The sequence below is a fragment of the Dipodomys merriami genome, unplaced genomic scaffold, assembly GCF_024711535.1.
Source record: "Dipodomys merriami isolate MVZ:Mamm:240054 unplaced genomic scaffold, mDipMer1.0.p SCAF_12, whole genome shotgun sequence".
Lineage (NCBI taxonomy): Eukaryota > Metazoa > Chordata > Mammalia > Rodentia > Heteromyidae > Dipodomys > Dipodomys merriami.
In genome coordinates, this window is record NW_027202493.1 from 36,416,057 (window position 1) to 36,433,178 (window position 17,122).

A 17,122-nucleotide genomic window follows, 5' to 3' on the forward strand; every position below is an offset into this window, starting at 1 on the left:
TCATTTTTTCAGACAAAAATATAGATTACTAAAAAGGAGATGGGAGAATGTAGAAGAGTTGAGGGGAGAATGCAGCCAAGAATCCAATAGACAGCTTACAAAGTTAAGAAAAATGAATGAAGGTGGTGGGGATGGGTGACATTTATCAAGATACATTGTATTCATAGACTGCTTTGTTAAATGGCAGCTCCTCTGCACAACTATTTACAGATAGTAATAAAAAGAAAAAACATGAGTTTATATTCTCAAATATGTGTATCATGTGCTTTGAACATATTCACCTTCCCACTACCTTGTCTTTCCCTGATCATCACTTCAAATGGTCCCCCATTCCTTTCCCTGAGGTGTTTCCTCTTGCTACTTTCATGCCATTTTTATTTTTCATCTAGATTCTGCATATGACAGAAAACATGCGTTACTTATTTTTCTGAGTCTGAATCATTTAACATGCTGATCTCCAGCTTCACATACATTTTCAAGTAAATGAAATATTTTTGTTTTCTTAATGTCTGAGTAACACTTCACTGTGCCTACCTACTACATTTTCTTTATCTACTCATCCATAGTTTAGCTATCAGGAATAGTGCCATGGGTATAGGGGTATCTCAATCGTATGCTGAGTTTACTTCATTCAGATATATACTCAGGGGTGAAAGTGCAGGATCATATAGCACTTCAGGAACATCTACACTGTCTTCCATAGTGGCTAGTTTACACTCCCATCAGGAGTGTATAAGTTACCTCCTGCCTACCCCCAACATCCTTGCTGACATCTGATGCTGCTTCCAATTATCCTTAATACTAATAAATTTAAAATCTGCAACTGGAAAATGTTGTCACCCAAATGTCGTTTTCCTAACCATATTAGTTCAAACATACAGTGGAAGTCATTTATTCCTTTCTCAAATATTTGGCTGTCTTTAGGGCCTCTGAAACTTGGATACCTGACTCATTTAGGAAGTATATTATTCTGAAGCAAATTCTTTAAATGCCATTTGAAGGAGTTCTTGGAACTCATGGGCTTGGAGGGCAGGTGAATACCCACCTACAGAGCCCAAGTGCTCTTGCCAGCACCATACTGAGAGCCCACCTGGCAAGCAAGGCTTCAGCACATCCGCTCTGCAGGCTTCCAGGGAAAGAAAAAAAAAAAAAAGGCATCCCTTCTGTTCCCACTAGGTGAGATTTAAAAGTGTCTCCTCCATAAAAAAATATATACCTAATTGCCTTCATAAAGGAAGTATCTGTCCAGTATGAAAGAAGTCTACAGATCAAACACATAAAGAGGTGAATTCACTATACTGCCCAATGAAGGCAAATTCTGATGTTACCTGCACGAGAGCTGTACACACAGAGGTGAGCCTGGGCTGTGGGAATTGTCAGAGCTCAGGGCCAGAGATCATGGGGTGTGGTGGAGGCAGCAGACAGGAACACAGACCATCTGGGTTCCAAACCCTTCTACTCTTTGCCTTAACTCAAACCTGTCCTCTCACCCACTGGGTGACTGGTAACTCCTGACAAGTCATTCAAGCCCTCAGGACTTGAATCCTTCAATTCAGAATGTGGGTACTTCACGTAAGTTAAGGTAAAGCACTGGCTAAGTATGGAAAGAAGACTTGAGAGAAAATCCTGTCATTTCTACAGTACAGTCATGGGTCCTGCTGCTGAAGAGCTTTCCTTGTAGGCCCAAAATTAGGTTAGTGGGATCCTGAGGTCCCTTCAGCTCAAAAATCTGCAAATCTATTTGCTTTTATCATTTCCACATCAAGCCTACTGGAAACAGGTTCCACAGAGCTCTCCATGTGAAATGTGCATTGAGCATCATACCTGACAACAAATGCTAAATCACTCTCTCTTTCTCATCTTCTACAGACATGTCAGACTTCCTCCTGACTTTAGTCAGTAACAATTGAGCTAAGACAGGAAACAGCCCTCCTAATAAGACATTCAAGAAGTGAGGATGCTCCAGTAGACAGCATGCTACAAAACTGTGCCTGCAGGGCTTTGGCATGGGTTGATCCATTCATCCACATTTGGGTATACTTACTTTGAGAATGATAAGGGAAAGTAACTACTACCATCTCCATTTTACACGAGAAGGTTGGCATAGACAGTGGACTTCAGAGAAGTGAGCAGTGGGCACTGGAATAAGCTGGGAGGTTCTCTAGAGGCAGGCTCAGCTGCTCTGTACACACACACACACACACACACACACACACACACACACACACACACACACACACACACACACACACACACACACACACACACACACACACACACACACACACACACACACACACACACACACACACACACACACACACACACCCGCGCTGCTACTGAAGCTGCACACAAAGCTGCACACAGTGAGGCACATAATGGACTAGACAGACACCAAGCAATGAAGACAGAGCCTCAGAATGACAATTGTGGTGCATGGAAAGTGATTTAGGCACACACCTGGTTTATACAGTGCATACAAGTGGATAAAGGAGTCTTAACTGCAATTACATGCAAATACCATGAGAGGCATGAGGTAAAAGGTTACTGACTTACAGGAAAGTCAATGGATCTGACTGGATTTAACTACAGGGGTGGTAGGAAGTTTATGAAGTATCCCAGGTAGCCACTGTGATAAAAGTGTTCTGTTTATGTTCTCATCATGTTCTCACAGTGGTTCTTAATATTCTTCTTTCAATCCCAAAGATAATGGATTACTTTCCTTCCTGAAAATATAAGAGCCTGGAATGTTTTCATTCCAGTAATCTGCCTCCAACCTTTCATGATAGCAATGTCAGTTACTTTTTTAAAAAGTGCTACCAGAGGGCTGGGAAGGTGGCTCAGTGGTAGAGCGCTTGCCTTGCATACCTGAGGCCCTGGGTTCGATTCCTCAGCACCACATAAGCAGAAAAAATAAAGCCGGAAGTGGCACTGTGGTTCAAGTGGTAGAGCGCTAGCCTTGAGCTGAAGAGCTGAGGGATAGCGCCCAGGCCCAGAGTTCAGGCCCCACGACCGGACACCCCCCCCCCAAAAAAAAAGTGCTACCAGACTGGTGCTACTAGAGCTAGTGGCTCACACCTATAATCCTAGCTACGTACCAGGCTGAAACCTAGAAAATGGTGGTTTGAATGCAAAATTCTATTTCTAAAATAACTGGTATTAAACTAGCTGGGTGCATGGCTCAAGTCCTAGAGTGCCAGCCATGAGCAAGAAAGCCAAATGAGCTCCAGGCCCTGAGTTCAAGCCTTCAGCTGGAGTGTTGCTATGAGACAGGGGAAAGGGACTGCTAAAATCATCATTAAAAAATAATCTGCTACTGTCTGTTGAGGCCACCCTCATTTTACTTTTACTTTTATTTGTTACTTCTTTGTACCTCAGATTTTTCTTAAATGCCTCAAATCTTACTTTTTAATGTATACTCTTACAAATTCTGACTTTAGGAATGGTCTTTCATAATTTGTTAGATTTTTTTTTGTGTTCCATAAAAGCATTTTAAGAAACTTGCAGGTTTTGAGGGTGAGCAAAGGGAGGGGCACGTGAATGGAGGAAGGGTGAGCAAGTAGTCATTATATTCGACGTATATTATGTAAAAACTGAACTATGTAACGTGAGGGTGGGGCGGGAGGGGGAAAATGGTGAAGAACAAAGGAAGCAGTAGCATTAACCAAAAACTGATTTATGGATTTGTAACCCTTTTGTACAACTACATAATAATAATAATGATGATAATAATAATAATAATAAAACTTGCAGGTTGGTAACAATTTTTTACTTCATTACCTCTTGACTACCCTTATTATAGGGTATGTCTACCCTGAGTTAAAAATTATATCTTCTCAGTATGGCTTTCTTTTAGTTTAACACTCTAGTGTTCTTTGAGTATCATTTGGAAACTCTGTGGCAATTTTATCTGTGAAAACTGTTATCTTTCCTCATCACCATTACCATAACCTTAGGACATTCCCCTCTGACTTGTCACTTACTTTCACATGTCTTAACTACTCCTTCATATTCTTCATCTCTTTGTCAGTTGTTGCTAAACACTGTGGGATGTGATGTCTAGCATTAGTTGACCTTCCTAATGTAGAATTTCTTGGAGGAGCACCAGATTAGCCCATCTTCCCTGGATTAGGATTCCTGTTTTATTTCTGGCCTCATCAGATTTCTCTTTGATTGTTACAGGTTTAGCCTTTACTTAAAAGATGTTTAAAAACATTTCCATACCACTTTGGTTATTTTATGATGTGGAGGAGCTCAGGATCTATAGGCAATCATGTTGTGGGAAACATTCTCTAGTTTTCTTTACACACACAAACACACACATACACACACACACATTAGGATCTCATTCACACATTTTGTAAAGGAGGAAGAATTCATTTGTGTCAGGCTACAGGACATGTGGACTGAGGTCAAGGAAGGAGAAAATATAACAGGCAGATCATAAAACACAGATGAGACACAAAGGTCCAAATACAGAAGAATAAAATCAGCCAGGTGCAGTTGGCTCATGCCTGTAATCCTAGCTACTCAGGAGGCTGAGATCTGAGGATTGCGGTTCAAAGCCAGCCCAGGCAGGAAAGTCTGTGAAACTCTTATCTCCAATAAACCACCAGAAAACCAGAAGTGGTGCTGTAGCGCAAGTGGTAGAGCGCTAGCCTTGAGCTGAAGGCCCAGAGTTCAAGCCCCATGACTGACAAAAAAAAAAAGAAAAGAAAAGAAAGAAAAAAAATCATCATGAAGAAGGAATGGGAGAAGAGAGGAAGACAGCTTTCACCAAGCACTTACACTGCATTGCTATGACCATGGCTAGGGTTCGACACATCATTCTATTGGATCCACACAGACCTTTTTCAGGAAGGTACTGCATTACCTCTAGTTCACACTGACATTGTCATCATTAATTATATTTGCAGTTCTGAAAGATAAATTAAGCTGCCAAGGAGGTTTCCCCATCTGAGAATGTCAAAGCTATCACACACAAGGCCATTCAGATGAGGAAACATGTTACAGATACAATAAAAAGTCAAGTATTCTGGGAACAATCCTGTAAGGTAGGCAGAGGGATGATGATGAGACAGGAGGAGAAAACAAACTAGGTACTTTCTTTGACTCTCTTTTTAAGTTCTAGGATCTTCAAAAGCATCCCCATATACAGCTAAAATCTCAAAGACCTGACCTGCCAGGTGCTACCAGCCTATCTTTGTGCAGAATGATAACACTAATAGCAAAAATAATGATGGGATTAGCATAACAGCAGCAGTAGGGTTGACGGTGCATACACTGTTTCAGGCATCAGTCCAAGACTCTGACATGTATAAACTCAAGGCCACAACTATACAAGGGAGTCACGGTTACAGTTTCCATTTTAGATAAGATGGTGAACTCAGGCCCTGACACAACACGCTTCCCTTCAGAACTGGGGGCCTTCAATGTCCCTTGTTTTATACACAAGGGAAAGCCAATTAAACCAGATCCAGGACCCAGGATCCATTATCTTGGAAAGCTCTGAGATAGAGACGTTAGCAAATAACTTAAGAGCTGATTCAGCAATGAAGACCACCCCCAAAAGATTAAAGAGATATTTATGATACAAAGACAAAACTGTCTATACAGTTATTAGTGTGTATGCTGTTAATATCTGTTCTGGCTTAGGGATGGGTTCCTGACTAATATGGGTTACAATAAAAAATAAGAAGAACCATTAAGATTCTATGAATGTTATTCTGCAACACCCCCCCCAAACACACACTTCTTCAAAAGAAAAATTGGTACTTGATCCAAAAATAGGTAATATTAGAATAGTCACTGAGTCTTCCCTAGTTCAAAAGTTATTTCTCATCTTTATTACACATTAGGGGAAAGTTATTTGGAAATACAAAGAATGGTGAATGGTATTTTGGCTTCAGTTTCCTACTGATATTCATAAAAGAGTAAAATGCACACTGGGGAAGGACAGACTGTCACCCTTCTTTCATAAAGGGCAAGGAATAAAATATTCCCAAGCAATAAAATATTCAGCAAAGGTATATGGCAGGAAATGGAATTGCACATTTTATATCCCCCCTAAAGCTATAATCTTGATATAAAAGTTTACATTTGTGTGCTGTGCTATCTGCTCCTATTTAATTCTTCTCAATGGAGCCCAGAAGGGTTGGGTGCAAGTTCTCATTACCTCCATGTTTCTATTGTATTTAAAGGGCAGTGTACTCTTTCTAGGTCAAAGTCTCATCCCCTTTTAAGCATGCCTCACTTTAGGATCCTTAACCATTTGCTTTTGCCTCTTGCTCAAGCTTAATATAGGAGAGCTGTAAAATGTGCATTGCCTTTACTAGGACATGTCCTGAAGAGTCGTGTCATGAAGGCTAACGATACAGGCCTGGCCAGGCCAAAAAACAGCAATGAGACACAATCCAATTCCATTAGTCTCAGTAGGAAAGAGATGCAAAGTACACAGCAATCTGGATGACAGAATTCCAAAATAGATTCAACACCTTTGTGAACTCAGAAAAAGATCTGTGGTCAGCAAAAGTTCTCCACTCATACAATGAGAACACATCTATATTAGATTTGTAAAAGGCACAGGCATTCGTAAAGTTGCTTTATTTCCCTAGTGGCGGTGTCTGAAAACTAGGCAAAATTCTCAAAGTATGTATCCTGCAATGTGAGGAAATATGCTACTTCAGCAAGAAATAAGTTCTGAAGTTCCACATTTCTGAAGCAGTTGCCAAACCCAATCTTGGAAGTCGTCTCTCTGATTAGTCTAAGGATTTAGATAGGTTCATGGATGACACACTCAGAGATCATTTGCTGAAGGGAAGACAATCTCCAAACACTAATCCCTGACCTTCATTTACAATATATCCTTGGGCATCACAAGAAGTACTATTAAGTCTTAATTAACAGAGCAGAACTCACTTGCTCTGAGGTTGCTACTTGAAGCAATGGAATTCAGGCTGAACTTTCGGAAGTTACCAGGGTAAGATGAGTCACATAATAGTAAGCAACTGATAGTACTAGTCATCCCCAAGTTGACAACAGCTGGAGAGAAATAAAATGCTATTGCAATGTTACATTTCTAAATCAATTATCTTTGAAATTTCTGAAACTGACACATTTTTAACTCATACTTTATAAAATGAAAAACCAGCCAGTCTTAAAGGAATTTGAGATTCAACCTAAACCTATTATTTATCCCCTAAATATTTCCTTCTCTCATATAAGAATGTTATGTAATTAATAAAAAACAGATTATGGTATTGATAATTGGAAGAAGATCCTGCCAAAGTGTCCCTGCCAGCTGATGTCCAACTCTTTGTGCTTTAAAGAGGTTTTTAAAACTTTTGCTAGGAACTGATCTTTCTGGAATAGAACAGTATGCTGAACTTGGAGCAGTATTTGGATTTTAATCATTCCACTGTGCCCACTATTTTGGTGGCTGTTTCCAAAAACCTTTGGTTATAAAGCTCTACCATGAAGAGTTACAAGTGCCATAAGGACCATAGTATTATATTTTTTATTTGATGCATATAAGTAAGATTAGGGCACCTATTTTACTCCTACATAGGGCCAGTTACATGAACAATGAAACTCCATAAAACAGGGTAAATGCTGTCAACCAATAGTAGCAGAGCTATACCTGACACTCATACCAGGTAAAATGAGGAGGAAGTCATTAATTCTACTTTTGAGTAGGATTCAGAAGTTAGAGGAGACTTTAAATGAGAAATTAGGTCAAATGAGGACTTTGAAGAATGATAAAAGGGTTTTCTTTTGCTATTTACCTACAGCATAGATATTTATAGTGAGCCACGGAATGCAGGGGTAGATTCCATTATGAAAGTCTCATAAGACTGTAAGCCACCACAGTTATCAAAATAACCTTTATATATTTTATGTTTTATGAAATGTTTTAAGAAAACACATTTTGGAACCAGAGAAGTTGGTGTAAAATTCTGACATCACCTGGCTGAATGTGGGTCTCATTTACTCTGTAAAATGGGAACACACTGCCTCTTCATAGAGTCGCTCTGGAAATTAGATGATTTAATACATGTGAAGCCTTCAGGTGTTTTTAAAATTAAGGATACTGCCTGCCACAGATAATGCTTCCAGGCTCATGCCAAAATACAAAGACACTTTTTTTCATTAATGTATTCAGAATTAGTTTTAAAGTCATCTGAGATTCCCTCCTCCTACATACACATCAATGAGAAACTTTGACCAACTTAATAGATAAGCATGTCTAATTTAATTATAAGAGGATGAAGCATGACCTATTTATTAACATATTTACTGCTTCCAATCCATCCAGGAGTAGAAAATATAAGTCAAAGAAATATTTTGGTAGATGATTGACAGACATGTATGATTCTGGTATGCTTGAGACGGATGCCGGAGGCCACTGCCTGTATCTACAATTTTGTATGACCTTTAACTGATATTATAATATCCAAAAGGCCCTTGGAAGAAAAAAAGACTCCCACACCTGATAGTCCTATCTAGACACTGGTGATATCAAACCTGCATATTATGGAAAGTGGTAGAGGAGACAAAAGCTGACAGAGAACTTTCTTCCCAAGTAATAAACCGCAGCTATTCAAATTTTTCTGCCTTCTGATGGATCTAGTTCCATCAGTAACACTGAGGTTCCTATGAACTATCATAGCTTGACAAATTTGGATTGGGTTTTTAAAGGTTAATTGAAGGATGAACACCTGGAGTATGAAGCTTCAAAATTCTAGGAAACAAATGACATCTATAGCTTGGTTAAAGTAGATTCTGTTGGAGGAATTAGCTGGGGAACTTGTTCTTTTTAATAATGGCTCAAAAAGTGGAGCATAACAAACCATTAGAAAAGCTCAGTAACCTCACTGATGTGAAAGGTTTGAACACTGATTGCAAGATAATCAAGCATACTAATTACTTCTCCCTAATTTCTTAAGAAGTTCATGGAGCCCTTTATATAAAAAACTTACAAAAAGTAAAGTGCTAATGGGCTGGGAAGGTGGCTCAGTGGTAGAGCGCTTGCCTTGCATGCATGAGGTCCTGGGTTCAATTCTTCAGCACCACATAACCAAAAAGAAAAAAGTGTTGTGGCTCAAATGGTAGAGCATTAGCCTTGAGATGAAGAGCTGAGGGACAGCACCCAGGCCCAGAGTTCAGGCCCCACGATGGATTCCCCCCCCCCAAAAAAGTAAAGTGCTAAAGTGGAAGATTAAATATTTAATCAAAAACAAATAAATATTCTCCATCTACCCAAGAAGAGCAGGAAATCACTGAGTCAGGAAGTAGGCTAGTCAGTGACATCAAATCTGCTACGCAAGCACCCTGTGACCCAGGAAAGGCACAATCAAAGACCTCACTGAGCAGGTACTTCTACAAATAGCAATTCAAATAAGACACCTCCTTGGAGAACACCCCAGGGCTCACTGGCACCTTGAAAATGCCTCCAGGCAAAAATTGCTCCAGGTCAATGAAAATAATTCACAGTGGAAAGGATGATCAGCTCCCACATAGAATCTGTTCTCCAGGGAGCCTGATAGCACAAAGACTGCTTTCTTCCCAAAGTTAGAGCTCCAGGGGAGACTTCTAGCTCCTTCTTCTGAAAGAGCACTCTTGATAGCTGGTGGGGTGGGCACAGAGTGTATCAATGGTAAAAGAGGTCTTAACCATCCACACACAGGGCCACTGTGTCCACTGCCACCATTCATCCTAGGTGATGCCACTGAACGTTTAACTCAGTGATGCCCATCCCATGCTATCATTCTGCTCCTAAGTACTCCCCACCTTCCTAGAAGAGGAGGCTGCAGGTGCATCGCCAGGAGCAATGTAACAGCATCCAGAGATGCCTAGTATAAGGACATCACCTTTGTCAACTAATCCAATCTACCTCTATCCCCAGTTTGTTCACTGTGTTTGGTGCAGTAAACCTGAATTTATTTTAAATCAAAATATTCTGAAAAGCAAAACTTGATTCTGCTGCATATATCAGGTACTATGCTGAATCCTCAAGAATGTACTGATGCTCACTCATACCCTTCTGTGATCGGCCATTTCCCAGCTCCTCAGACTCTCCTTTAGCATCGCATGTGAGCATCTTTTGTCTAAAGTCTTGTTGTGTAGTTAGGCCTGTGGTAGGCTGAACATGTACAGTATACTATGTATATAACACTTGCATTGTATTAGGCATTTTCAGGAAGGTAGAGAATGGAAAGATGTTCATACATTATACACTGATCCTGGATCAGTATGTTTGCAGTCTGGAACCCATACCTCATAGATATTTAGGGAAGACTATATTCTATATCCATTACCAAGATTTTTAAAGCAAAGTGGAAATACACACAATCATTATTATTTTTGATTGATAATCATGCTATGATTAAATTATATCTTTTAATCATTTTGTAAGTATTTTATATTTAAATATAATTCACTATGACAAAACATTTCCTTTCATTAATGTTATAATTAACAGTTAACGTTAAATAACAGAACACTGATTCTCCTAGTTAACACATATTTATCTAGCATGACAGGAAAAAAAAACTGTAAATAAAAAAGAGAAAATAACAACCCTCCACCCTACAAATTATCATTCTAACTACCATCAGTAGTAATTTGATAGAAAACCTTCTAATCATGGTGCTTTGTGTCTATTTGTCAAACAAATGGTGATAATGTATTTATTTTACTTTAAAACTTTTCTAATTACATATCATGTCATTAAAAACTGTAAAGGATGACACTGTATTGCTCTATCATGTCTTACTAGATGTATGTTTTAGGGGTCACTAACTGGGCTCCTTCTGTGGAATGTGCTAACCTCCATAATAAGCATTAGGCTCACTGACTGTTCTCGTCTAAGGCTCTGAGTAGTGTGTTTACTCTGCTGGAGTATTCTTCTCCACAATTCTCTGATTCTATGGTCCTCTTTTGCAATTTGATCCTTGACTCTTGGCCAAATGACATCTACTCAGGTTTATTTGGCCACCACCTCTTTATCCCCAAGACTGAACAGTGCTAGCACATTAGCTGTTGCTCAATTTCTTTTGTAAAACTGAACCAATGACCAGTTTTAAAGTTCGTTCTTAAGCTGGTTCTCTCTAGAGAGAACATTTTTGTATATAAAATTTGGCCACCGTGAATTCCTTTAGAGAACTAGTATTTTAGTCTCCCTATTACCTGTGGCTTTGCTTTCTGCAGTTTTAGCTACTGGGGTCAGTAGCAGTCATAAAACCTCCTACAGAAAATTCTGGAAATAAGTAATTCATAGGCTTTAAGTTGCATGCAGTACTGAGCAGTGTGGTGCAATTCCAGCGCATCAGGTTCATGCACCTGGATGTGTATGGCTGGTTCATCCAGAACACCCATATTGCCCATGTTAGTCCTTCAGTGGCCGCCTCAGACTCACTGCTTTGGCACTGTGATAACTCATCGCTAGCCCTGTGTGTGCTAAGGAAAAGGCGTGAGGTATTTCCTTTAAGAGGAAAAGCAAAAGCTTATGGAAAGAAGAAACCACATGCCAAGGTTGTTAAGATCTATGGTAAGAACCTTCTGTCCACGCAATTGAAAAGAAGGAAAAAGAATGGATGTGAGATTTGTTCTCAGAACTCAAACTGCAGTAGTCACATCTATGTGTGTAGCAAGTACTTGGTTAAGATGCCAGCACTAGGCTAAGATGACAAAGGAATTACATAAGACAGCTCATTACAGTCCACAATTTCAGACATCTACTAGAGATTTGGCATGTTAACTCCTGTGAATAAGAGGCACGATTGTGATGGATTGTTATTGTTTGTTATTCATTATTGGCTCTAGGGACAGAACTCAGAACATGTTGGCTAAGCTGGTGCTTACCAATGAAGCATACACCTGTAGGTCCTGCTGTATTTTTTAATTTCAGTTTGAAATCTTATTATTGAAGAACTGGACACATAGCAAAAAATGATCAAAATAGAGATTTTAAAAACATTTCTTTCTTTGACATACTAACTAAGCCTAAAGGGTAAATAGTAAAAATGAGATGCGGTGAAAACTGTGCATTCTTCTTCCAGAAAAAAATACGTCAGAACCCCTGCACCCAGACTTTTTTGGTCCTAAAAGATTGGCAGTTTTATATTCCACTGTTCCTTGTCAAAAGTACTGCTTCTGAGCAGAGCTGTGGGTGGCCTCTTTTCACCAACTTCACTGCAGAAAAGAGTGCATTTTAAATGAAAGACACAAGCCATCAAAATGGAGCCTGCAAGAACAAAATCCATTCTTTTAATCTGAATTTAAACTTGCAAAGGGCCATTCCCTATCGAAAACATAAAATTCCACCAAGTGTACGGTCATGGGACAGGGGCCTACTGAGACATCATGGAGCTCTTCTTGGACCTCGTCATTACCTACCTACTGCCACAGAACAGCTGGGTGGGGAGAGGAGGTAAATCTTAGCCTAAATTAAAATAATTACTTTGTTCTGTCTTCACTTAAAATCCTTCTCTTACAAGAGGAGACAACTGTCTTGTAGGGGGAAAAAATCCACTTTTATTATTATCTCTTAATTATAGTGTCGCTGTTCCCCATGTTACACAATAGCAGAGACTTCTGCCTGCATTGCCATTACAAATTCTATTTTCAGTATGTGACTCAAAATAACATCTACTCTCTCACATTTGACATGTGGGGCTAAATTTTCAAGATCGTCGATGACAAGCCAGGGTGAGAATCCCTCTCAAGCAAGCGAACTTCTTGCACTGCTCCAGGCTGCCCCGCTGTGCTCACACCCAAAGCACTGAAAATGAGACTAACAACAGCTACCACCAAAAGTTCTCCCAACCTCCAAAAGCAGTTATTATAGTATTTTGGATCAAAAAGCAATCTCAAGTAGGTTAAAGGATGGTAGAGCCTACACTGAAAATGTGATAGTGTAAATAAGGTATCTTAGTCACTATTGAATAAGATATTCAATAAGATGAGAGGTCTACCTGGTGAGCTTGTTTAGATTTGATCCTTCCCAACTCCTTCAGTGCCTTTTCCCAGAAGTCTGTCTACTTTTCTTAACATTTGAACTCTTTACCATGGTAGCTAACTGACACGAGACCACAAAATGTGCTTTTCCGCTGTCATAAAGGCTAGCATGGGCTACATTCTCCATTAGGTTTTGTGTGTGTCATGAAGATTTAGCAACCTTTCTCCATTCCATTTCCCAACAGATTTATGTTTTTATTGATATTTCTGTGAATAATGTCTGACATTTAAAGGAGCATGCAAATGAAAAAATATGTTCATAGCGTACAACTGGATGTTTAAAACATGTGAAATATTTACAATAATCAAACTAACATAGCTTCTACCTCACAGAGTTCTCACTCTCCTACTTCACTTATTTTTAAATTGAGAAATAGCTGACAACAATGTTGTAGTCTCTTCAGAACAGGTAGAACCTCCACTCCCAAGTGGAGCAGGAAGGGTTATCTCTGCTCCCTGCTTTTCTCTCTCACCTCCTTTCACTGTACAATAGGAACTCTGATGACAGTCATATGCTGTATCTTTTCTCAATCAAATCTTTTAACTTTTTTTTTTTAAAAAAGACCTTAATATAAAGAAGTCATGAATTGGGGATGAAGCAGGTACTTGTCTGCATGGGGATGAATAAATTCCCACCACAAATCTTTCCTTTTAAGACATTATAGTTTCTACTTCTCAAATGTTAAAACATTCTCCATCTGAAAGTCAGAATGTTATTGTTCCACATTTTTTCTAAGTCTTAGAACTGTTTCTCTCAATCATCTAATCTTCTTTTAATTGACTTGAAAATTATACCAAGTTATTAAGATGGTGAATACACACACACATACCCTCAGAACACCATTTACAAAATGTTCCTGGTATTCCTAATTTATTTAATTACTTCCTAAGTCATGTAATACATTTTCATAATATTGAAGATGGCTATTTCTATCTTCTTTCCATATTGTAAGTAAATTTTATGTTTTTTTAAGCTATGAAAATGTCAACATGTCCCAATGAACTTTTGTCTTTCAATTTTGAGCATTTTTGTGGTGCCTTACCTAATAGTTGTTATTGAAAAGTTTATACTTTGAACAATAAACTGGAATTACTTTCTATATTGTACATATGAATATAAGTTCTTTTGGGGGCTGAGGCTCTGCTTATAAGCCTTTGTACACAAAGACAGTACACCTGCACTCAAGCACTCAAAAAGGTGCTTGCATTTTGCTTATCTATAGACTACATTAACAAAAATTAGACAAGAATTTCATTATTGTTATATTCCATTCACTAAAATATAAGTGCAGCATTGTGCATGGTCATCTCTGTAAAGCCAATCAAGGCATGTCTGATTAAATCCATGTAATTAGATTTCTAATAAGTGCTGTGTTAGCCGAGCAAAATAGCTGTTTAGACCCCACTGCTCCTAGCTTGAGACCTTCAGGCATCTAAATACATGCTATACAGTTACAGGCTGAAATGACGGGAACTTAAGAGATTTTCAAAGCATGTTGTCTCATGGCAATTGCATTTTAGCAATAAGCTACAATTATTTTCCTTTAATTAGACTTTTGTCCCACCAGATGTACTATGATTCCACACAGTAGCCTTGGCTAAGATGGTTAAGATCAATTTCCTCATTGGCAAATGGGGGTGATGATAAAATTTGCTTCAAAAGACATAGAATCAATGAATTTAATGCACCAAATGGTTGCACTAAGGCTGTAATAATGACTCACCATTTAATTATCACTGATAACTTATCACATTCATATTTTGGTACATAATTTTCAGACATTTTCCTGACCTCTATAAGTATTGGACAACAGATTGATAAATCTAAGAGTTTATGCTGAATTTTTCCATTTTTTGTCTGACAAAATCCAGATATGCTGCACTGTTTTTCAAATCTGACCTTTCAAAGCTTTTCTTTAATGTCACATTTAATGGGTCTGGTAAGCACATATACAGCATTTGTCTTTAATTATGGTTTATCAGAGGGAAAATTTCTAAACAGCATAAATTTAAAGGCAAAAAAATAAAGTTTTGTGTGAATAATTGGGTGCAATCTGAAGAATCTGAGTTTTAGAACTATTTAAGAACATTGGTGCAACTGGTGTTCCACTGTTTTAGTAGAAAATTCTCTCTCCATAGACCTTTGACTCAAACTTCCTCTTATTAAAAACTTATTGTAACAACTTTCAACTGAGAACCTGATTTGCATATACTTACAAATGTAATATTAACAATATAACTGCATATGTTGACCCCTAATAAATATCTGTAGACTTGGAAGAGAAGTACACAGAAAAAGGAACATCATGCTGATTTTTCAAAATTACTTAGAGCTTCTCCAGGAAAGCTTTCTTATTTGTTTTTTCCTCAAAAATACCGGATTTGAGCCAGGCACTGGTGGCTAATGCCTGTAATCCTAGCTACTCAGGAGGCTGAGATCTGAGGTTCACGGTTCAAAGCCAGCCAGGGCAGGAAAGTCTATGAGACTCTTAACTATCAGAAAACTGGAAGTGGCGTTGTGGCTCAAGTGGTCTCTTGCCTTGCATTAAATAACTCAGAGATAGCTCCCAAACCCAGAGTTCAAGCCCCACGACCGACAAAAACAACAACAAAAAACCTAAAAACAAATGAAAATACTGGATTTGTATACAAAATAAAAAATGACATTTCAAAATTAGATATGAGTATGCATCCCTAAAAAAGAAAAAAAGAAGCATTCAGAAAAAGTTTAGGCTTTCTGTTACACTAAGACGCTCCAGCTGGGTATGGTAATACATGCCTATAATCCCATCATGAGACTGATGTAGGAGGATGTCAAGTTTGAAACCAGCAAGTTACAGGTAAGTCTGAGCTATATGAGATACTTGGTTGCAGAAAATCAGTGACTGAGTGGGTCCAACCCCAGCATCCTTTAAAATAAAAGTAAAAAGCGGCAACATACCTTAAATTAGTTCAACCCAACACATGAAAACTCAACACATGGAAGAGGGAGAAAGAATATGTGGACAGGACATAACTCTGTTTTAGATGTTGCAAGTACATCTAAACAGCTTGCTTGTACCTAAATGCTTGGAATTTCTGATCACTTTATAGATTAGCACATATTAGGTTTTGAGGTCTGAAGCAAAGAGGATTTCTTCACAAGGAAATTCGTCATCAGTTTATATCTGCTCATGCCCTTGAATTAACAACTTCTTTATTAACTTCCTTACAGTAACAATTAGGGGAAAATATATGTACAATGAATAAGTACATAAATATAAAAAATGATGTTTTTAGATGCTGTTCAATAGCAGCACTGAACTGTGGTTCAGAGAAGGAAGAAATGAATGAGGCAAACCCAGTTTATTGTTTGGGGAAAAGATCTCAGCTCTCATAGTGAGAAAGGTTTTCTAAACAGTGTCTAAAGTCCTTCCAAGATGAAGACACAAAGGGGTCTGTTGAGGCTGGGGTAGAATCTGTAGAGCAGGTGATTGAGAGGAGACAACTACACAAAGAGAAGGCTCTGGAGATCTACTAGAATTCTCCCAGCTGGGGTTTGCTGATCTGAGCACAGGTAAAAGAAAATAAGCCAAGGTGCAGGAAAGAACTACTAAAAAAGAATGGAATAAACAATTTCAATAGCTCACATAGGGCTAGAAATTGTGTGTCTTCACTGGTCAGAGTGTGATACATGGAGCATTGAAGAAGTCTGGGATGGGTAATAATGCCTTATTAATGGAACACAGTATGTGCCAGAGTAAAGCTTGTTCTACAGTGTCATAATAAAAGATACAGGCAAGCTTTGAAAGAATACAGTTAATCTATGTTATTTATCTACGTACCAGAAGAAAATCCAACACTAAGTCTAGGGCCCACAAAATAAAAGATGTATAACATCTGCCATTCAAAAAACGTGTAAAAATACAAACAAAAGGAAAGCACAAAGTATAGTAGTAAAAAGGAAAAATGAGCTGCACAGCACTGGCTCATGCCTGTAATCCTAGTACTCAGGAGGCTGAGATCTGAGGAGCATGATTCAAAGCCAGCCCAGGCAAGAAAGTCCATAACTCATCTCCATTTAACCCCCAAAAAACCAGGAGTAGAGTTGTGGCTCAAGTGGCAG

At 38.6% G+C, this 17,122-nt stretch overlaps 1 protein-coding gene across 6 annotated transcripts in view; it reads right to left on the reverse strand.

Annotated features, from left to right (window-relative positions):
• The window catches only part of Psd3 (pleckstrin and Sec7 domain containing 3), a 338,007-nt gene that overhangs the window by 43,755 nt on the left and 277,130 nt on the right, over window positions 1-17,122 (reverse strand). The window lies entirely within an intron of this gene.